The sequence below is a fragment of the Protopterus annectens genome, chromosome 2.part0 (assembly GCF_019279795.1).
Source record: "Protopterus annectens isolate FY-2018-M chromosome 2.part0, PAN1.0, whole genome shotgun sequence".
Classification (NCBI taxonomy): domain Eukaryota; kingdom Metazoa; phylum Chordata; order Ceratodontiformes; family Protopteridae; genus Protopterus; species Protopterus annectens.
Window position 1 is genome coordinate 1,288,027,876 of NC_056728.1, and position 25,000 is coordinate 1,288,052,875.

Sequence of the window (25,000 nt, forward strand, 5' to 3'; positions counted from 1 at the left end):
CATGTGTCCCAAAACGGGGAGAGTGAGCCATGTGTAGGGGTGTGTTCATACCCCACCTGCGCTCACAGTAAGGATGAGTGCTGTAGAGGAGTGGCAGGTAGGGGAACTATTGGTATGCAATTATGGGCCTAGGCGTGCAGGTGTTGACTTGCAGTGACATATTAGGACTGCCATGTGGATGTAAGTAATATTCCGATGTTGGTATAACAGTCGCCCGTACCTTCCAAACCTTAAGAGCACATCTACCAGATAGTCCGTAAACCATTGGGGGAAGACATAGGGACCATATCATTGAACTGTCCTCGATTACCAGGGACATCCGTGATTACAAATCAGAATCTAACACAGTCCCAACTAAACCCTCCTAGAACTAGTGATATTAGGAGGAAAGGTGGCAGAATACACATAATGAATAATGTCAGCATGTAAGAGTCATAAACAGCATATACCTCAGACAATGTGTATGAATACATATGTGCTCTGGGTCCATCAATGTGTCAGGTTAATAGTACCAAACTTCTAAATGTGTCCTTGAGGTTGTTATGCAGTGTCCCTGATTCAGTGTTCATTCTTCCCCATTTTTATGAGAGGTCTGCTAGTGAGAGAAAGCACATGTTCCGCCGACTACCTTAGAAAAATGATATAATAATAGGGTTGGGGTTACCACCTGTCCAGCTTTGCGAGGGACACTCCCCTTTGGGCAGTTGTGTCCTGCAAAATAAATGTAATTATGGCAAATGTCCTGTGATTTAGGGAAAAGATTTCCTATATCGTCTGTAGTAGTTGCATAAAACAATTATATTGTATCTGAAACACCTAAATGTTATAAGAAACAGTATAAGCAACTATAATGCTACAAGAATAACCTTTTATTTAGGCAAAACAGTGAAGTACTCTCCTTTCTACTGGCTGTGGGTATTTGTTGTCCAGCTTTGCGAGGGACACTCCCCTTTGGGCAGTTGTGTCCTGCAAAATAAATGTAATTATGGCAAATGTCCTGTGATTTAGGGAAAAGATTTCCTATTTCGTCTGTAGTAGTTGCATAAAACAATTATATTGTATCTGAAACACCTAAATGTTATAAGAAACAGTATAAGCAACTAAAATGCTACAAGAATAACCTTTTATTTAGGCAAAACAGTGAAGTACTCTCCTTTCTACTGGCTGTGGGTATTTGTTGCCCTGCAAAATCTGACATGTCTACATACAGGTCCTATAGGCTTGCCACCTTTCCAAATGGCCAAAGTGGGACATGTTCTGTAGAAATGTCAGACCTTCCAGGACAAAACATACCTACAGTCATGCATAGTTCAGAATTATACTTATTTGCACAAATAAAAGCTTATTCTAGTAACATTTGAATTGCTTATGCTACTTCACATAACATACAGAAGTTTCATATATAAAATAACTGTTTTATGCAACTATTAAAGAAATGTGGAATATAATATTGTCCTGTAATCAGGAAATTTGGTATGTCTTGATTGTTTTCGCAGGACACAACTGCCTAAAGAGGGACTGTCCCTCACAAAGTTGGACAGGTGTTAACCCTAAAGTCCCACCTTGGCCAATTGAAAAAGTGGCAAACGTATAATAGGTATGCAGTAGCATGACTCGGCCGACGGATGTGGCTCCCAAAACTGAATTACTTGTCTGTATTGCAGTGTCTCTGTTCCCATGTATCAGCCAGATGGGAGCAGATTGTATGAGGAACACACAAATAATATGATTAATTCACTGGATAGGCCACTGATTCCTTACAGTCAAACTCCATGCCGTCACCTAATGGGCAGCCATTCCCGATACTGTAGTCATGTAGTCTGATGTAATAGGCATCACAAGGTAATATTGTGGTCCTCGCTCCCTCCCAGGGGTGTGAGTGACAGATGCAAGTACCAATGTCCGTGCATTTGCAATTGCGGGAGCAAGCGGGTGTAAGTGTGTTTGGCTACCAGTATGCGAGTATTGCACTGATAAAGCAATGTAGAGGCTAATCGAGTGTAAGAAACTGTAGCCACATGTCAGCAGTGCTTAACACTGTGCAAACCCATGCACACCCGCTCCCAACTGCTTTAATGTGCCTTACTCCCCCCGTATCCAATGGGCTTGCTCTGCCCTGCAACCAAATAAATGTCCTCTGCAAGGGTCGGAACCAGGACCCTTCACACACAGCTAATGTGAATTATCAATACACCATGGCAGATATACAGACAACAGACAGTGCCACAAACATATCATACAGCACAGTCATTCTACAGTATAGGAATGTATCCTATCATGTAGATGTATGTGTGCGTGTTTATGTCCAGCATATAGGTACATACATATATAGAGATATATTAGGAACATACCATGTGGCAACAAAGCATTACAAATGAATGAAATGGGAAACACCAGCGATGCCTGTATTATGTAGTGGTGTTGCTCTATGTGATCTCAAGATTCCCTCAGACAGACATGTGTCATTCATACATGCAAATAGTTTTACATTGGTTGTATACATCACTCTGTGCATGTAATGTACATTAACACAACAGTACCTGTCCAATCATTATGTGTGAACAGTACTCTTGCAAGGTGCTGTGTGCAACATCATCATCATGATAAAGGTAAATGGGGTAACCATAGAGGGACCGGTAGTGTTATGTGTACAATGGGGATGTCCTCATCATGTATACCTGGACCATGTAGAAGTGATGTGCATAGCAGGATTGTGTGCCTGAGGGACAGGGGTGAGGATAACAGGAGTATGTTGTGATGCATATTACAAGGGTTTCATGTGTCCATTGGGCACATGTGTGTAATGGACAGCTATGTATAGGGCAGATGTTTTCCTAGAAGCCGATTGGCCTTATGTTTCCATAGGTGAGGGTCGGATGTAGGGGAAGGAATGTAGGTATGGCCATGGAGGATAGATAGAATCATAGAAAAGACAGCATACAGGGTTGGTATATGACACATGTGGGGGGATACACCCCGGATGTGGATGGGTGTTCTGCATTCACAAGCCCATGGGAACAGTGGGACAGAGGTCCCCAGCCATGGGCAACTGCCACTGCACCTAAATAGCTGAAAAGAAGGCAGTGCTGGGGGCTGTCCAGGAGGGGAAGCATCACCCTGTAAATGTGACACTCTGCCCTTGAGCTGGCTTATTTGGCTTTGGAACCCCTTAGTGAGCCACCAACGCAACATATCCGGGACTGCACAACAGCAGACATGTACCTGTCTGGTCCTGCTCCCAGGGGGGACATGCTCCATCCTCAGTGGTGGTACCACCAGAAGGTGGTGTAGAGCCAACAGAGGTTGATGTCCAAGGCTGGGCCCCAGATGTGCTAGTAGTGCCCGGTGCAATGGTCAGCTGAAGTGGGACAGGAAGTTCTGCCGGGATCTCCCAACACATTCAGCCTATGGTGTTGCAGTTTAAACCCACATATGGCTTAGTGATAGATAACAGCATACAGGATTACCTACCACAGTATGCATAGATAACACCATCAACCCAACACAACATCATACAGGATTACCTACAACAGTATGCATAGATATCACCATCAACCCAACACAACAGATGGTATACATTTGCAGAGGAAGCACAACACATGCATATATAATGCATGCCATCTCTACAATGTGTAGTAGACATGTGACTGCAGCTATGAACAGTTGCCCATTATTAGCTTGTCACTGGGAACCTCAGACAGTGTCTGTCATACCACTGTTTCATGTGACATGTGTCCAGTCAGGGATGCGATGGCAGTAACACATCCCTATCATCCTGTACTATCTGCAATCCTCACACCATGCTTCTGCTGTGCACAGATGTGTGTTCAGTGTGTAACACAGGAAACAAATGGTTGCACACACTGACCAGTTCACAGATGGCCCTACAGATGGGGGACCCTCATGAACAGAGTACTGTCGTGTCTGTATTATAACATGCAGAATAGCCATTACCACACACATGTTAAAGAGGCAGTAGTCTCAATGCAGCATATCTACACTTACATGCTGTAGTCATGTGTGGCACATCACCCTCCTGTCTTTAGGCTATTTCCCACTGTGGAAAATGTTTGAGGTACATCCAGATATCATCTGTGATGCTGTGTCAGAACACCATATCTAGGTACCACTCACAGTGACTGTCATGGCCAAATAACAACATGTTTTCCCTAGATAGTGTACTGTGTTTATCATGTGGATGGCTATGGGAACACCATCACAGCTGTACCACATGCAATCAGCTAGAGAAGAATTGCAATAGATGCAGAGGCCATCACCTGACCATGTCCAACATTTACAATACACATGCTGCTGCTGTGCAGGTGTACTCCTTCACATCCAGCAGAGAGAGTGTGGGTGGGACAGGCAATGTACACCAGGGAAGGGATTGGAGTCTTAACCCTAAGCATCACCTGCCACACACCGAACAGTACATGGGTCAAACCCCTGACTGACTACTCATTACTATTACATATGCATGCCATTACTACATGTTCCACAAAGGCGACATGTTGCTGTGCTGTAAGAACATATATGTGTGTAGGTGACTAACATCTGCAACAGAGATATAGTAGACATACATTAGGTGTGGCACACATGGCTGTCCACATGAACGGATGTCATTGTCACCACAACCACACTCTCTAACGGACACGCATTGACACTCTTTACCAGGGCCACAAATACACAACCTAACTACTTAGTTTGCCACACTGCAGTAATGCACAGGACTACATGCACCACAGGGGATATCTGGAGGTTCTATGGGCTAGGGCATCTGACATTGCTTGACATCTGTTGGTATTCCAATGAGGGTTATACTGGGAGTGACTGTGGTTGGGAGCATCACAAACCACACGCAGACACAAGGTGCCAGTACTGGCATGCAGGTATGCATTGCTTCATGGGTGTGTAGTGGTTGGCTGAGCAAGATGGCTGTACAAGGCTGGGTGAGTGGTAATCCTTGGCATCGCATCACCTGACAATGGTGTGCAGTGCAGGGGTGTAGTGTCTGCAATGTCCCACACAGATGGGTACTGCATGATCTGGCCTGACATCCTGGTTACCAATGTATATGGCCATAGCTTTGCAATGCATGTCATGTCTGTGTTTGATAGCCCTTCACATGGACATTGCCTGGGATGTGCATGTCCCACAATACTGTACAGTGACATGTACAGGTGTAACTGGTTTGGCAGGCACATGTTGTGTACACAGCCTGTTATCCCCCAATATGCCAATACTGGCCTGGTGTGGTGAAACCTGCTTATAGTGAGCAGGTCGACCCTGCACCTGCATTGATAGTATGATACAGGTATTCCATGGTGTCAGTGGCATGTGTCGATTCAGGGCACATGTGTACAGCATTGTCTGGCCTCTGTGGATCACATTTGATGGCGCCACATATGTTGCAAGCATCCAGTGTGGAACATAGTGAAGGCACAATGTCCGCATATATGCGCCTATTGTACCGCTGCACAGGGTGCCATGTCCTCTGCAGGCCACTGCATTCACACCATGCCTATTATCTGTCATCAATGTGCATGGTACTAGCAACATAATGGGATATCCTAGACAAGTTTGTTTGTGCATGGCACATGGGTGCGGGACATATACCGGGTACTAGTAGGGCTGCATACTTTGTTCACCAGCTCTTTTGCCAGATGTATGGGTATGGCTTGCCAACACGGTCCCTTGGCTGACTGACAGCTGTACTCCTCACGAGGTGGTCAGTGTGTCTTAAGACAGACACCATAGAGGAAAACTAGTAAATCCACTTACAAACATGTCCAGTGGTAAGACAATCACGGCCGCCTCTACACAGGCTCTGACAGACAAACACACACTTGCCATGTCCTGTATACAAACCTCTACCTACTGTATCACACTGCAGCAATACAATTTTAGGGCACACGCTATGGCAAATACTAGGTTGCAGCACACCTATACCTAGGTGGGTGACAACAGCAGGAATGACAAAGGTGGTCATGCGATTTGTACAGAGAGTGTATACTCTACAAAGCACTGTACTTGTCTCACACAGGCAAACACACACACTTAGCATGTCTGGGATTAGAAAACCGACCTAACTACTTTAGCACACTACAGCATTATGCAGTTACAGAACACGCTAGCCAGATTACTGAGACACAGCACTCCCAGAAGTGTATTTGTAGATGGGTGACATCATCAGCCTTGCCAAAGGTGGGTATAAAAATTGTATGTAGTGTGAGCAGTCTAAAAGCATTTTTCAGTCCTCAGGCAGACGGGGACAAGGACACACACACTTGGCAAGTCTGGGATTAGAACACCGTGCTAACTATTTTATTACACTACAGCATTACACAGTTACAGAACACACTATCAAAATTACTGTGACACAACACTCCCAGAGGTGTATTTGTAGATGGGTGACATCATCAGCCTTGCCAAAGGTGGGTATAAGAAATGTATGGAGTGTGAGCAGTCTAAAAGCATTACTCAGTCAGATGGGGACAACTGCACACACACAAACACACACACACACACACACACACACACACACACACACACACACACACACACACACACACACACACACACACACACACACACAGCAAGTCTGGGATTAGAACACCAGCCTAACTACTTTATTACATTACAGCATTATGCAGTTACAGAACATACTACCAGGATTATTGGGACACAGCACTCCCAGAGGTGTATTTGTAGATGGGTGACATCATCAGCCTTGCCAAAGGTGGGTATAAGAAATGTATGGAGTGTGAGCAGTCTAAAAGCATTTCTCAGTCTTCTGGCAGATGGTGACAAACACACACACATGGCAAGTCTGGGATTAGAACACCGACCTAACTACTTTATTACATTACAGCATTACGCAGTTACAGAACACGCTACTGAGATTACTGGGACACAGCACTCCCAGATGTGTATTTGTAGATGGGTGACATCATCAGCCTTGTCAAAAGTGGGTATAAGAAATGCATGCAGTGTGAGCAGTCGCATAACTCAGTCCACAGGTAGACAAGGACAGACACACACACACAGCAAGTTTGAGTGTTGAACACCCACCTATTTTATTACACTACAGCATTATGCAGTTACAGAACATGCTACTGAGATTACTGAAGCACAGCAATCCCAGAGTTGTATTTGTAGATGGGTGACATCATCAGCCTTGCCAAAGGTGGGTATAAGAAATGTATGGAGTGTGAGCAGTCTAAAACCATTGCTCAGTCTTCAGGCAGACTGGGACAAACACACACACACACACACAGCAAGTCTGGGATTAGAACACCGACCTAACTACTTTGTTACACTACAGCATTATGCTGTTACAGAATGTGCTACCGAGGTTACTGGGACACAGCACTCCCAGAGGTGCATCTGTAGGTGGGTGACATCATCAGCCCTGCCAAAGGTGGGTATAAGAATTGTATGGAGTGTGAGCAGTCTAAAAGCATTTTTCAGTCCTCAGACAAACGGGAACAAACACACATGCCAGTGGGAGAAACGGAACACCTGCCTATCTACAGATCACTATTATAATACTACATAGTTACGAGTCGAGCCACACAGACTACACATTTCAAGTCTGTCATTATGACCTTCTAGGAATGCGGACATCATCAGGGATGCTGGCAGTTAAGATGTACATACCTGTGAACCTATGTGTTTAAAGTAGGAATTCCATCCTGACCTGGAGTATGTCCATCTGTGGAATGGAAGACTACTATCACTTTACAGGGTTACAATGGCCATGCCCATACACAGAGGCACATAACGGACACATAACCGACACAAGGTGTCATTGGACATGCTCACACACTTAGTAGCACTGGACTGTTAGGAATGCACTGTGTCCATCTACACAAGGTTATACTGAGCATGCTCATACACTTAGTAGCACAGGGCTGTCTGGGATGCACTCTGATTTTAAACACGGAAGGCCACAGTGGCTATGCTATTACAGGTAGATGTAAAGAATGCATTGTAATGGGCTCTGGTGTTAGTAGTTGTCATTGTTAGCAGGAACGCTGCTCTACATATATCTGACATCGGTCTTTTACACAATGTCTGCCCTACATATGTTTCCAGTGTGTGCGTGTATGTATGCACACAGTTTTCCCATGTGTCTGGCTTACACAGGGGTGTTATTGACAGCTGCAGACTATACAGGCCAGGTTTTACAGTTCACGGTGTCCGGCCACGGACATGTGCCTGTGCCTGCCAGGGATTGCACGGGCACTACCAGGCAGAGATGCAGATTGGGTACTGTCTGATGCCATTTGTCCACTGGAACGTGTCCCTGTTGGGAACATCCAGGGCCACATGCATGTGGCCTGCTCTGTCATGGTGTGGACAGCACAGAACCAGATGCACTGCTGCTGCTACCACCGCTATGGGAGTGGACATGTGAGGTTGCTCGTACACGTAGACCTGAAACAGGTGATGTAGCAAGCCTACATCCACGTGCCCAATGCCTCACCCCTATCTGATGTTCCAAACAGACAGCTCACACTCGCGGATATTCATGCCACGATCAAGGACTCCAACCATGTCACCCAACCGTCTATCCAAAGCTTCAGCAATTGCTGTTGAGCATTTACCATTGACTGGATGTTGTTGTTTAAAGAATAGACAGCAGCCCTCTGAAGCCTCTGATCTTCTCTGATGTGCCATTCAGCACGTGCCTGTGCCTCCATTACAGCCTGAAACATGTGTCTGGTCACACCAGCTGCTGTGCTATGTATTGCAGGAGCATGTTGGCCAGAGGTCCTCCTACGAGCAGCACTGGCCATGTGCCTGTGTGAGGCACCATCAGTCAGTTGGCTGACACCATGGTGTGCAGGCACACCTTCCATAGTCTCCACACTTTCCTGTTCCAAGCTACCACGTGCCAACTGTCCTTCCTCTATGGCCACTGGTGATGGGGCATGTGCAGGCATGGGATCTGTGTGTGAGGATAAAGGGGATATAGGTTGAATGGCAACCAATGGAACAGTTTTATCCCCTGACAACCCTGCCTGTGCCTCAATCATACGTTCATCATCACTGCTAGAGTCTGTGAGGACACTAACATCAGATGGACCGCAGGTGGGCAATGCACCTACATCACCTGTGAGGGCAGACAAGAACTGTACATTACAATCTATACAATAGACACACACACATACACACACACACACACACACACACACACACACACACACGCACACACACACACACACATACACACACACGCACACAGACACACATGTGATATGACAGAAGGCAAGAAACATGCATGTGATATGGCAGACAGCATGCAGCGCAGACAATAATAGTGGTAGTTATCATACATCCCTGGGTTGCACACAACAACATGCATGTGTCATAGCTGATGGCATGCAAATTACACAATCATAGTAGTAGTTAGCATACATCCCTGTGTTACACATGTAGACCAGCACAGGTTAATAGTACACCTGCCTGATGTGTGGCATATGACCTTGACAATCACATGTAGTATGACATGTGATCTGCTGATGTGTGCAATGACATGGATACATGCTTAACACAATGGTGTCCTGTCAAATATACAGTGGGGTAATGGTGTCCCAATGCAGTGTTGTCTGTCTGCCCTATAGATATACTGCACATTTAGCTGATGTGCATGGGCATTGCAGGGAATCATGAGGCATTTCTATTGCTATACAATGTGAGTTATAGACACAGTTCATAGCCATGACTATGTCAGATACAATACATATATACTGTGGAATGTGACCCACATCACTAAAGTGTATACACACTAAACCATGATGTGGAATGTGTGTCACAGGTCACTGAAGGGTATACGGATGACACCCCTGCACATCTGCAACCATATTACTATGGCCAGACATGGCAAACACATTGGTACACCATGTCTCACATGACATCTGTGTACCACACACACACACACACACACACACACACACACACACACACACACACACACACACAAGGAGCAAGTATGACACTGATGTCTGACACCAGCAAGGGGAATGTACGGTATCTGTTGGCTGATGTGGATACTGTACAGGTGACTGCTGTCATGTTGTGACACCCTCAAGATGTTCAACACATCGTATGTAGTGGATTGATGTCACGCCTACACAAGATGTGCACAGGCCTGTAGGATGTCTAGTGTTCTACATCTGCAATATAACCATTACACAAAGGCCATAGTTGGACCATGTGTAGCCATTCTACGACAGGGGGTACACACAAGCACATCACATCTACTGTGTGTGTTGCTTCATGTCTCTGGACATTCTCCATGGCCATGTGTGCACATGTGTTGGCCAAATTATTGTAATGGGCGTCTATTTCACATGTCTGTGTTGTCCCATGTGACATACACCATAGATGTCATATGCTCCACTGATGACAGGGTTATGCAGACAAAGGGTGGTATGTGGGATATGTTTTCAGGTTAGTTAGGCAGTGTTGCAGCCAGGCCACTAGATGTCATGGACATGTCAAGATAGCACATCACATTGTGTGACATTCATAGCAGGGCTATGATCCCCACCAGTGAATCCTGTGGGCTGGTCATACTCCAGCCCACTGTGTAATACTGTTTGTATTCCCCACATATGTAGTTCTGAATAGCACCTCCACCATTGTATGCACAGCTGTCCACACATCTGGCAATGGCAGCTTGTGAGGATTCATGACGGTCATTCACATAGTTTGCAAGTGTTGCACATGGGTAGGCATTGTGATGTATTGCAGGTCCAACCTGTATATTGTGACAGGACCATACATTATGTGTACATTTAGTAAATGGCCACATGGCAGATAGATCTGTGCATTACAATGCCTGATAAATAATAACAGTCTCACCTGCAATGGGCTGCTGTCGCAGCGTAATGCCAGAGGTACCTAAATAGGAGTAACACAGCAGTATGAGCATTATCCACACCTGTATGATGGCTACAGGGTGCAATGTGCATGTTAACACATACACCAATACATTAGACTATACTTTGGTGTATGCACATGTGTGCATACACAGAGTAGCATACTATAGTATGTGGCATGTGTGTATACATGCCTTGCATATGATGTTACATTACATATTGTACTGTGACACATGCAACTATATGGAATATAATTGTTATAGGTGCAGTACTGACTTACCAGGCAACTCCAGGCTCAGTGGTTGAGAGACACCAACCTCCACAATATCGGATAAGGCTTGTGGATGCTGTTCTGCAGGTGTCCCCAGGTTGGCCAGTAGCTTCTCGGTACGTGTGAGTGGGGGCTGGGTTGGTGGTCCACCACCTGTTGCACCTTGTTCCCTGGTGATTGTATTCACATGCAGTTTCGCCTGTCTAATGAGGTCTGTACAGTGTCTGCGCACCTGCTGGTATGTGCGGTTGTTGTCACCCACATCATTAACCCTCCTGCAAAGTTCCATCCACAGGGCATCCTGCTGTTGTGCATCCTGTGGCACATGGCTGAACAGGATATCATGATTGTCATGTAGGTATGGGATGATGTCCTCATTCTCCAAGCGGGTATAAGGGGGTAGCCTTGCACGAGGCATACCTGGAAGACATAATGATGGAGACAGGTCACAGTAAATCACAGAGACATACAGAGCTTCAGCTGAACATACACGTGTATCACTTTTATTATGATTAAATAGTTGTATTTGCAAATCTAGATGACACTGACACCACTGACATGAGACACTCATTGGTGAGTGGATATTATCACCATGTATGTGTGTGTGTCAACTGATTACATTGCTCATACTCCATGTGGATGCTGTCTTGATGTGGGCATGTCTGTTTGCCTGTACTGGTGTTCCTACCTACCAGAACTTGGCTGGATGTGTCCACATTAATGCAGTCAACCTTGATGCTGTGTATATGTCACATATAAAGACTTACACTGCCTTAACAGGCATGACCTGTGACCCTGCAGACTTGCTCATGTAAGGTTTTACATGTATGTGTTCTGCCATATACATCTACACGGCACTGTACAGCAATTCAACATCCTGCCATGTATCACCTGTGTTGCACATGTGATACACATGGGACACTGGCTAGCCAGATGGTATTTGCATGGATGGCTACCAACTATAGCAAGTACAGTCAAAGTCAACTTGTAGGCTATATGCCATGGGCCATGTATGAATCTAGGATGAAAGGTTAGCTGGCTGTAGCTGACAGGTGGGTCTCTGGGGCCAGATGGAGCAGTGCCACATTACTGATCCACAGGGTTAATGATACATTTACCATGCGGTCATCACACCATGTCTGTGAAGGGAGCAATGTGCATCTTTGCTGGACAGGAATGCATAGTATGGCAGGACTATGTAAAGTGTATGGGACAAGGATCTGTCCAGCATGTGGTGCTCCTAGTACTAGGAAGGTGGATGTCCATGAAGTATGTGTTTGAGATCAGGATGTATACGTGTAGCATGTCCAACATCACTGGGTTGGACATGGATTCATTCAGGGTATGCATCATGCTACATAGTGGAGATGGAGAATGGGAAGGCTGGTGTAGGCCATCTGCACATGGCCAATACCACTTAAAGGAAATATGTGATTTGATATGGGTCACTTGAGTGTTGCATACGGCTAAAAAATGATCTTTATATTCATGGAAGGCACCCTGTCATGATTAGGGTTGCCACATATGACTACCAGACAGGTGTGGTGATGTAGCTATCACAGGAAAGACAACTGCCCAGCTACATCCCTTACACACAGTGTCCATTATGTTGACTGCTGCCTAGGTGGTAGTTCATGGGTACAGGGTTATTAACATAGGGGTAACAATGCAATATGTAGCTGTCAGATTGTGTCCATATGACACACACACCTCACCCACAAAGCCCCTTCTGTATATTGCCCACAAACTCTGAGTTGGCTATTGCTACTAGGTCATAGTCATTCACATACTTCAATAGGCAGATGCCTTCTGTTTGTCTGTGTGGTATGAAATACAGTGAGGGGGAATACAATTAATTAACCCTGTCTTACTGTAGCTGGCACTGGTGTGATGAGCATGTATTATTTAGGCATCTTCTGTAGTGTTGGTTCTGCCAGCAGTCTCATTGCAAAACACTCCTGTGACATAGGAATGTACATCTAGTATACCGAGTGTAGGTGGAACACAGTATAAGTGATGATGTCCTATGACCTGGCAAGGTTATGATATGCAGTGTGAAATCAACCTTGCTGTCATCTACATCTGTACTGCTGACATCAAATAATTTGATCAAGGTTCATCGCCTTTCAGACCAGACTGAGCAGGGTAGTAGTGCAGTACTTCCCATTATCAATGGTATCTCCCCCTTTGTGGGTTGTGAGACCTGTTGGTGTGCACCATTCAGTGTGTACACAGCCTGACATGAAGCTATGTTTTACATGATGTGTATGTGGAGAGCAACTTATTTTGCCATATGTGTATGATACAACCTGTGATGTGGACAGGTGCCATGCAGCCTGAGTGCAGTTTGTACCTGCATAGTTGTGGGTACAGGGGCTCTGTGGTGTACATGGATATATGATTGTGTACCTGTTGGGGGGGCAGTGCGTCTATGTTATCCAAGATCCTATCTGGATTGCTTATTCATGCTCAGCATTTGTTCAGAACTTGTAAGCACTACGTAAGCTACTAATTACTATAGCACTCAATCTTCCTCATTACCTAGAGGTAAATAGGTTTTGTACATACTTTTCTCACTTGCTTCTCACTTTCCTCACTTATCTAGGGGCAATTAGTTTTATATTCAGGCATGTCCAAGGGTCAGCTGCCAGTGTTCTCTCCTATCTACCTGATGAATCTGGACATCTTGAGGCAATGTAGACATTGCCTCATGTACACAGACAACCTTCTCCACCTACCACCCAACAATACAACCTGTGAGAGATGCACTTATCTAGCCAAACTGAAGGTAAAGCTCTCTCCAACCAAGCCTGACCCTGACAGTCATGTGTAGAAGGTAAACATTCGCACCACACCACACCACACTCATCACATAGTCTCACTGAATCTACCCCACCATTAACTGAGAAAACTACCAGTGTACCAACTCATTAGCTCGACGCTTTCTGGAATTCATAAACACCAATGCCCTGGATCAACATATCCACACACGCACCAGGGACAACAATGTCCTAGACCTAGGCATTACTAACATGAGTGACTGGTGTTCCACACCTGAAGTCAGCTCCTCGTTGGTCCAATCCGACCATAAGCTGAACATCATTGATATCCACATCACACCCCCACCCCCCATTAAGGGAACCACAGTATAATATCTCTACAAAGCCAAAAGCCAACTTCATGCTTCTTAAGACAGACATGGTGAACGTCATGACACCCATGCAGATGGACAATACTTTTACAACTGCTGAATCCTACACAAATGCACTCTATAAGCATTTACATGAGTGCATGGATCATGCTATCCCAAACAGAGCCAAGACGCTATACTCCTAATTAAGGAAGCCAATCTGGTGATCCCCTGCCATAAACAAACTGTACAACAGGAGGAAGACACTGTTGCAAAAGAGAGTACAATCCCATGCGTGGAGGAGCTCCCTGGTCAGCCTCAGTAAGAAGGTGAGATCTTTTATATGATCCTCCAAAGCTAGATACTAAAATAAAACCGCCACTAATTCCAACAACAACCACAAAGCATTCTATAGCTATGTCAAATATCTCAATGTCAACACCCAGATCTGCTCTGAGTTACAGCACAAAGGCACAAACATTACAGAAGCAACTGGTATTGCCAACATCCTGTCAGATAGGTTCAGTGCTACCTTTCCCCCCTCTCACCCCTAAAGGGCCCATATCTATATAGGAACAGTGCAGAGTCCCTGTACTCACAACTACGCAGGTAAAAGCTGCACACTCTAAAGCCAATATCACAGCATCCATGGGACCAGACAACATCCCAGGCTGCGTTTTACATAAACTTCAGAACAAACAGGCTCCCCACCTATGCACCATGTTCAATAATAGCCTCGCATCAGGCTTTGTACCCCCTGGATGGTGCACAGCAACAATTATCCCACTCCACAAAGGTAGCGCCACAGTTGACCATGGGACCTGTTGCCCTATAGGCCTGACTAGGCAGGTCTGCAAGGCTATGGAACACATCATCATGGATCTCACTCACAGAGACATTGGGTACCTCCAAACCTTTGACCCCTCCCAGTTTGGCTTTGCTAAAAGCAGACCATGCCTCCTAAACCTGGTGGACTTCGTAGAGACAGTTAGCAAGGCATTAGATGAGGGTAAGGAGGTCCACACAGCCTACTTAGATCTCTCAAAGGCTTTCAACACCATTCCTCATTCTGGTATTATCGACATACCCATCAGCCTGAACATTAACCCCTACATCATGTGATGGTTTGCAAAGTGGCTCACGGACAGAACCCACACAGTGGGAGTTGCATACCCTAGGTCCCACTGTATACCAGTTACAAGTGGCATCCCAAAGGGCTCAGTCCTAGGACCCCTCATGTTTAGTATATAATTCTCTGACTTACAGGCAAGCACAGGAGGGCTTTGGCTGAAAGGCTTTGCAAACGACTGGAAACTAGGGGACATAATTGTTTCCCCAGCTGTTACAGACACCCTCCGGAAGGGTCGCACTGAGATGGATACCTGGTGCCAATATCATGGCCTCAAGCTGAATGCCAAAAAGTGCATAGTCATCCCCTTTGGATATAACTAATTACCCATGGACTACCACATAGGTGCTAGTCCCCAACATACAGAAAAGGTAAAAAAGGATCTGGGAACCCTAGTAGATAGCAATCTCTCCTTCGATACCCATAATGACAAGGTGGTTAGAATATCCTTCTACATGGCCCCCTAATCTCTAATGGGTTTGCATGCAGGACAAAGGAGGCTATTGTACCTCTCTACTCATGACTTATTAGACCCATTAAAGGATACAACACCCCATTTGGGATGTACCTTACAACATAACTGCAACAGCTTGAAAGACCACAACAGTACCACACCAAGAGGATTACTGGACTCAAATAGATGACCTATGCAGCCCAACCTAAGAAACTCCAGCTGTACTCGGTTGCATACTGCATACTCACAGGTGATCTCTGCTTGACATACAAGGCCCATGACCAACCCAGTATTGCTGAATATACTCCACCTAAACAGAGGCTCCTGAGAGCCACATGCTCTAGGGATATGCACCTAACCACAATGATGACTAGGATGTGCTGGACGGATAGATTCCAGACCCGGAGACTCCCCATGCTTTTGGAACATTCCAACAATGTAGGCAGGGCCCCTCACTAGCACTCTTCAAGGGAAACCTTGATGGGTGGATGGGAGACAGATGTACCCCGGGGATCACTGCAGTTGCTCTGCTGGACAGAGGCACAGGGAACTAATGGCTCTGCTGTTCAAAGGCACAGGGAATTAACCTATGGGGGTGGCAAAAGCCAACACACTCTAGCTAGGCTTATAAATACCCTTGGTAAGACAGCCTAGTACCTACCTTTGCACTTATTACATGTCTCATGTGCATGGATAGTTAACTAGCTCTTTCATTTTACTTTGCTATCATGCTGATAAATAGTCAGGTGACTACAAGTCATATGCATCCTGTTATTGTGTATTGTAAATGCCAGTAGACATAACTAATGTTTGCCTAAAATAACAGTAATGCTATGTAACTTGTAATACATATCTGCCTACCATACTGTACATTACAAAATTATTGGCACAATATCCCACAATGCAAATCATAATTGCACGGTGGGCCAACCTTTGACATGTTATTCTCAGTAATACACCCATATATATATGCCTACTGTTACAATATATCAACATATACTATCCCCTGTTATAGCAAATACTTGTTGGACCAGCCCTGCCACTGACAGCGGCTGGTGAGGAATATTTGTGTTCAAAGCCCTTATATAGCATCCCTTGTGGTGTATGCTGTGCTTGCCTTGTAACCTACAGCAGTACACACATAAATACTACAAGCGTTACTATGCTCAACAATACATCACTGCAAGATAACTGTTAACACTATATGGATTGCGTGCACTTTAAATATTACAGAACAGGTACTACATACACAGACATACTGAGTGTTCTCCATACCTTATTAGTAACTTGAGGTGTTGTTGACTGTTAATTCAATCCTTTTCAGTTTGTGTTTCAATCAACTTTGTAACGTTCTGCTGGTATATATGGATGGTTTGAATGAGTGATAAGCCATCCTTTTCTAGTTAAATATTGGTAACGTGCTATCCTAACCACCAATTGGTGTTCCAAATTAGTTAATTAGATGCACATCAGCTGTGCAGCTACTCCATTAGCCAATACCATGGCAACAGTGGTGAATAATTGAGTACTCCACTTGGGCATTGTCCGTTTGCCTTACTTTCAAGAAAGACGGCCTGGATGTGTTGTTTGTGACGTATTAAAACAGCTATATGGAGACAGACAGAGAAATATTAGCTTCATGACTCCCATGGATTGTGTGTAATGGCTAGACGATGTTGTTCTACATGTGAATACAGCTGTTATATTTCAGAACATTGCTACTTATGCAGGGTTTGTGGGCATGTGGGTGTCTGCACTGCCCACAAACCCCTACTTTAAGATTCTACCTCCTAGACCACACAACCAGATGCACAAAGCAAACCCACGCCCACACATTGCAGTCCCCCAGGAGCACACACCACACTCATAACACACACTTACACACACTACAGCCCTCAGAAACACACTTACACACAATAACCTACCTGAACCGCAACACCAGAAGCACTGACTAACTGTCCCTTAACATCGTGATTTTAAACCTCGCGCTGCTGGTGTTTCGGTACTGTGTTCTTTCTGACTTTAAGCCTCGTGATTACTCGTGTTGGTATGTCAAGCAGTCGGTATGTGGTAGGTATTACATTTATATGTACCTCCATGGTTATGTAGATGTTGTTAACCTCTCTATATATCTACATATATATGTATATCCCCATATATCGACATATATCTCTCTCTCTCTCTCTCTCTCTCTATATATATATATATATATATATATATATATAAATGTATATATATATATATATATATATATATATATATATATATATATATATATATATATATATATATATATATATATATATATATATATATATATATATATATATATATATATATATATATATATATATCTAGCATACACCTTTCTTTGGGTACATGCTGGTTTGTCCTATTTCCATACATTTCTACCTTTTGTGTTTTATCCTGTCAGTATACACAGCTGTCATCGGTGCATCTCAGGTAGCTTAGTGGTATGTTGTTGTGAAGATTGCGTACATGGTTGCGTGTTCTAATCCTGGCAGTGGTAATTTTACCTCTCAGAGCAGGCAAATTTCAGCGGTTATGTGTTCCACATTTTTATTATTCTGTGGAATACTATCTATATATGCAAGCTGTGGTTAAGGTATACTATGTAACATGTAAATCATCTGTTAAGATTCCTGTCACAGATACTCCCCATTATTTGGAACTACATCCCTGATTGCATTATACAAAACCCCTCACTAACACTCCAGGGAATCCTTGCAGAGTGGGTGGAGAGCAGTGGATACACCCCAGGGATCCCACAACTGGTTCTGCTCCACAGAGGGAGTTAGTTAATCAATGGGGTGGCAACAGCAGACACTTTTTGGCTATGCTTATGAGTGGCCTCGGGCAGTTGGGCATGTACCTACCTATGTATCTATGAACCTATACATACAGTATGGACACATGCTGATAGCTTGATTTACTGTTCAGGTATTGACTTACTTTGTGCTAATGGCAGTTGTGTGTACAATATTTGAGGGCTACCTATGTAGGATGCACACTGTAGACGACCTATACATGACAATTTACAGGTGGTCGTGTGTGTGTGTGCCTTCCATGTTTGCTGTGTGTGCAGGTGGAGAAGGGTACCAGTCTATAAGTGCCTTCACTGTCAGTGTGTGTGCTATATGTTCCCACTTTGCCAAGGCCTGGGCATACTGGGCATGCCTTCATCTGCCTACTGGGGCTGGCACAGGGTGCTCACGGTCTGAGTCCCTCTGTGCCTGTGGGACTCATGACAATGGTGGTGGGCTGTGAGGGCCTTCACCATTCTGTCCCTGCTGCAGCTTTTTCCACAGGATGATATTGTGTAGCATGGCACATACTATGAAGATGTGGGCACACGTGCCTGGAGAGTACTGCAAGGCTCCACCAGATATGTCCAAGCAATGGAACCATGATTTCAGCATCCCAAACACACGGTCTATGATGATTCTGGTTTCTGTGTGTGGTTCATTATGGCATTCTTGCGTGGCTGTGTGTGCATTTCCGATGGGAGTCATCATCCATGGTTCCAGTGCATAGCCAGCATCCCCCACCAGGTGGCCATATGGGATGTCCCCCCTGGCAAATACCTGATACAGCTGTGAGGCATGCCAGATGTGGGAGTTGTGATAGCTTCCAGGGCTACCAGCACACACATCCATGATAATGCCCTGGGCATTGTACACCACCTGGCAGTTGATGGAGGGGTATCCCTTGTGGTTTATGTAGTGCCTACTCTGCTCACTGGGTGGTGTCTTGAATGTGTATGTGTGTGCAGTTTATTGCACCCAGTACCTCCGGGTAGTCTGCCACATGGTAGAAGAGACGCATATTGCTGGCCAACTCCTCCTGCATTCAGGGGAAGTATATGTACTCATTGGCATATGGTAACATGGCATCCAGGAACTGGTGGAGTACCCTTGATGCTGATGCCTGTGAGATCCCCATGATATCCCCAGTTGGCCTTTGGAAGGTACCTGTGGCTAGTATTCTCAAGCTTACACATACCTTCATGTCCACTGGGATGGGTTCCCCTCTGTTACTTCTGGCTCTGAGGCATGGCTGGCACAGCTCAACAAGCTGCTGTATGGTGTCTCTGTCCACCCTGTAATGCTCTACTACCTCCAGATCATGTAGCCCCTGGTAGGGGTCTGAACACTCTTCTCCTCCTCTGGTGCCTGAGATGGTTGTCAGCATCATCCTCCACACCACCGTCAGTCTCCAACACATGCTGGTAAATCAAAGCTATGGCAGCTCCTAACATGTACATATTAAATGTTCCCCGTCTGTATACATCAATGGTGCAGAGTGTCTGGGAATAAACAGGTGTGTGTGTGGGGGGCTCTCACACCTTATACTATTGTGCAATGGATGATGCTGGTGTAATTGTGTGTGTATGTGCAATTCCAGCTGCGGGCTATCTTAATTATTGGTTTTACAGCAGGTACTGCTATTATGGGGCCTTTGGTGTTGACTTACGCTTGGCTGCCATGATTCATCTCTTGCCCTTTACTTCACTTTTCAACCCGATTCCCCTCCCATTGTCAGGCATGCATCCAGCTGCCTGCTTTCTTGTTTTGTACTTTCACAACCCAGGATTGTGTTTGGAAATGCATTATGTAGCTGATCTACTGCAAGTTTTCTTTATTCTGCTGTGACAGTTTTCTTTTCTTCGCTGTACGGCACCTCCCCTTTCCTGTTCTGCAGGTAGCTGCTAGCAGCCTTGTTAGCTGTTGTCAATGGCCCACTATGAGTTCCTAGGTGTTAATTACTCATTTGTACTCCAATTACCATGCTGCAGCATTTCCTTATTGTCTTCCCATATCCTTCCTGTTTCTGCTGTGGTGCGTGCCACGCACAGCCATTTACCGGGTTTCGAGCATGTTTTTATCCACGTTCACATGCACTTTCAGTTACCTTGTGTGCTCTCAGCTAAGCAAAGCTATGGCTACTTCCACACCCCTATCCTGCAGCTTTGCTTAGCAACAGGCAACCTGGATTAGCAATGCTCCAATGTGCTTACAGCTACGGGGGTCACCCCTCTCTTCATGTCATGTTCACCTCCAGGCCACTCCTCTGTGTTGTACCGCTATGCCGTGTGGTACATCCTTTCGCCGGCGGGTAGTTTGCGATTCAGTATTACTTGACTCATTTGCATGGCATTGACTACTAATTCTTTGTTACCATGCAGAATACTGTCACAGACCCATAGCAGCCCTTGTGCTATGGTTGTGGTGTAGCATGTGTGCCATTGACTATTATGGGGAATTCATGAATTTTGTTTCATTGCAGTTTTATGACATCTAAATATATTTTTCTTGTGATCCCGTTTGTGCACCAATGCACTGCAGTTTTACTTTGTGTTAGTGTGGCCATGACATTAAATGTTATTTTTTATGTGTTGTGCATGATTTTTATGCCATTGGTAATATATTTAGCTACTGGCATATATTAACATTGTAATACGTAAGTTTGGTCCGCTTTCATGGCTCCAATTTAATGTTTGAAAAAAATGTAAACTTTTTTTTGGTTTACATATCTTCATGTTTACGCTACGCCTGCACCACTTCATGAATCACTATATACCTTCATTTGCATGCTACACTGCTGTGCATGGGGTAATTAGCATACATGCGCTGGGAGCTGCACAGCTCTGGTGTGCGCTGGTAGTGCACATGGAAACAGCTCTTACCTGAATCGCTAGGCAGCCATATTTGGTGCTAGATCACCAACGCTACTCCGGCGCTTGGCATAAGCTTCATGAATCCTGGGTAATGTCTTTTACAAACTAACTCGCGTAAAGAAAATCAGATAAAGCAAACTGAAGATTTAATAAAGTGCTAATAATGTGAATTACCTTTGTTCTTTAATCTGCAAAAAAAAAGAAAATAATTCTCTGAAGCCATACAGTCTTACAAAATGATCTAGCCCCATTCCATATAGTGTTTTTTAAAGTCACATTCAGAATTAAGCTATGATATTATAAACAAATATAGCTGCTATATATTTTTGTTACTTTTCTAATCATACTCGATACAGTAAGCCCCAAAGTCTAACTTGTTAAAGTGTAAATTGCTCAACAGCAAAATATATTACTCTTGCTGCAAATTTACCATAAGGACAACATTCCACCTCCCATTAATTAAAAAAAGAAAAGAAAACAGAAAATATTAAAAATTGGAAAACCCTCTTGACTTTCTAATATTATGCTTTAGTTCCTGGTTCTGGTAATTCCATGTTTACACAGAGTTACAAGGAAAAGTGCTGAAAAATGCACTTAGTCCACTTACCACTGTGTGGCATGTAGAGCTGCTTAATGAATACCAAACAGTGCACTACCTCTGCAAGACATGTGCATGCACATAGCACAAAGTGTAGGTGTTCATGAATCTTGCCCCTGGTTATTCTGGACCTTCTGTAGCTCCACAAGTCCAATATCTCGACCACTACTAAAGCCAGGACCTAACTCTTCATCAATAGATTAATGAAAAATGATGGAGGGAAAGGTTTATAACCCTGCATATACCTAACCCCTGGAATGCACCCCCTCTGCATATTAGGTAGTGCTGTTCACAAAGTTACTTTAAGCAAAACCTAGATGACTAGACGGGTAGCCATAAACTCTATAATTGACTGCTATGACTCTCTTGGAGGAAAGGGGTGTGACGTTAGGGGTACTTGAAAGGCATGAATAGCCTTAAGATTTAGTGGCCTTGGAATATCTATAAAATCTGTGAATCTATGAAAACCTTGTGAACCAGCAAGTTACTCAGATGATCTTGTTCATCAGAATAAATAGCAGAACAGATGGGATGCTTAAAATATACATGAATCATTTCATTTTCATTGTTTTCATCCATAGGATTGTGGAACTGTGGTACTGCAAACGGTTTGAATGAAGTTTCAGACTACATCTTTGTTTATATATAAATATTTTGCACTGTTTTATATATGCTTTACAAAGAAAACCATCCCGGCTGCAGATAATTATCTCAGGTATGGCCCAAAAAGTGCTTAAAGAAAGGCCACAAGAACCAAAATTAAACAGATGAATAAGCTATTACGTGAAATTCCATTAAGACCATGTCTTTGATGTGCCCCAGACCGATGGGTAAAAAACAAACTGTCATTTTCTACAGGCATCTAATATTCACATAATGTATTCTAAATTTGTAAGAGTAATGGTGGCTTATTTATGTACTAAAAATGTATAAGTATGTTTTCATCATAGTGCACCTAATTTCAAAATATGTTGTAAGCTCCTAGTCTTGAACTCATGCTCTGTGTCCATCTTGTGTATCGCTAAATGACTCATCATCAGCAATCCTTTGCTCAGCGACTGTAAAGCCAGACTTATTATTAGACAAGAGTGGGCCATCACATCTACAAATATTTGGATTAAAGACTATAATTCATCATACATAATATTGTTATAACTCCTACTGAAACTAAATAAAAATGTAAGCTACACAACAAATGATGACACTTGAAGCTTTTGCAGTAAGATCTGCTCTTCTCCATCATACACCGGGGGAAATAATGTACTGTATCTCCTAGTTAAATGCATCGTCTGTGAGATATCACTACTTCAGAGATAGAGTACATTTTCTACCATGCCAGATGTGATGTTTGAGAATATCTCTAAGACTATTTTCTAAGTCATAGTGTAACTGAGCAGCGAGCTGCACTTCTGTTTTGTAAAAGCTGTAGCAAGTAAACTAAAGATATGAAACTGAATTTGTAATGTGTACTTTTTAGTAGCATAAAAAGATATGAGGCTGCATCATTTTAATACAATGTATAAAAAGGTATTTGCAGCTCATAAATGATGTTTGTAACCACATTCTGCAGATATGAAATGTATAGTAGACATGGGAAATAGAAACTAATTATTCTGCCCTTTGATTACAAGATCTTTGACTATTCCTAGACCAGGAAGATAAAGCTGTAAAATTCCAATTAGAAAATTCTATAAGGAGATTTCTTGTCAAGAGCAAGAAAACAAACCAAGTAGCAGTTAAAATTCTGTTTAAATACATTTGTGGTTTCTATATAGAAAGGCATGAAGAGTCATAAGGAGAGCTGTACTGAAGCTTGTGGTGTCTGAATTTATATGTTTCTGCCTGTGATGTCTTCTGCAAATGTAGCCAGGGTTGCTTACGGTTCATTAATTCTTTTAGCTAACAGATAGCTAGGAGAAAGTTCAGCTGTGGATACAATTATTTATTTATTTACTTAACATTTATTTACTGGGAAAGTCTGACTTGGAATGAAGCCAATTTTCAGCAGAGGCCCAGGAAGAAGCACTCCAAACGTATGTCTTTGTAACATGGGAGAAAACCAGTGCACCCAGAGGAAACCCACATGAATGCAGGGAGAACATGCAAACTCTGCAGAGAAGGCACTCCAGCTGAGAATCAAACTGGAGAACCTCTTGTTGTAAGGCAGCAGTGCTACCAGTGCAGCACTGCGCCATCCACATTTTCTTTTTTAGTAATCCATTTGTTTAAAGTGATTGTTTTCTGTGTTCTCTGTGCAGGCTTATAGTTCTCTGTATATTTAGCTAATTGTACTCTTTAACCTATTATTTCTTATGTATTCTTGTTTGATCACTTTATGGAAGCTTATGGCTGATAGTTTATGTATCTATTTATTAGTAGGTAAAAGGGTGTGTATTGCTAAATGTTGAACACTTTCTTGGAATCCACCTGTAATTAACCAGACTACTTTTTGTTTCTAATTATTTGGACTTTTGTCAATAGTGGAAATGTAACTGGGAGTTGCTAGTCTGTAAATCTGAGGTGGCAGCAGTTTATTACTGTGGGCCAAGACAGAAGGCTGAAGTTTTGGAGAATATTGCCATCCTTATTTGGAAATGAAATTGTGTGTGTGTGTGTGTGTGTGTGTGTGTGTGTGTGTGTGTGTGTGTGTGTGTGTGTGTGTGTGTGTGTGTGTGTGTGTGTGTGTGTGTGTGAGACAGTTTATTCAAATCATAGTTACTGCTAGCAACTAAACACTGGGTGGCACTGAAACCCAGAGAGAGAGAGAGAATTATTTGAAATGGGTCTGGGGAGCTACCCTAAACACTCTGCTCATTGGGCTATTCAATGTA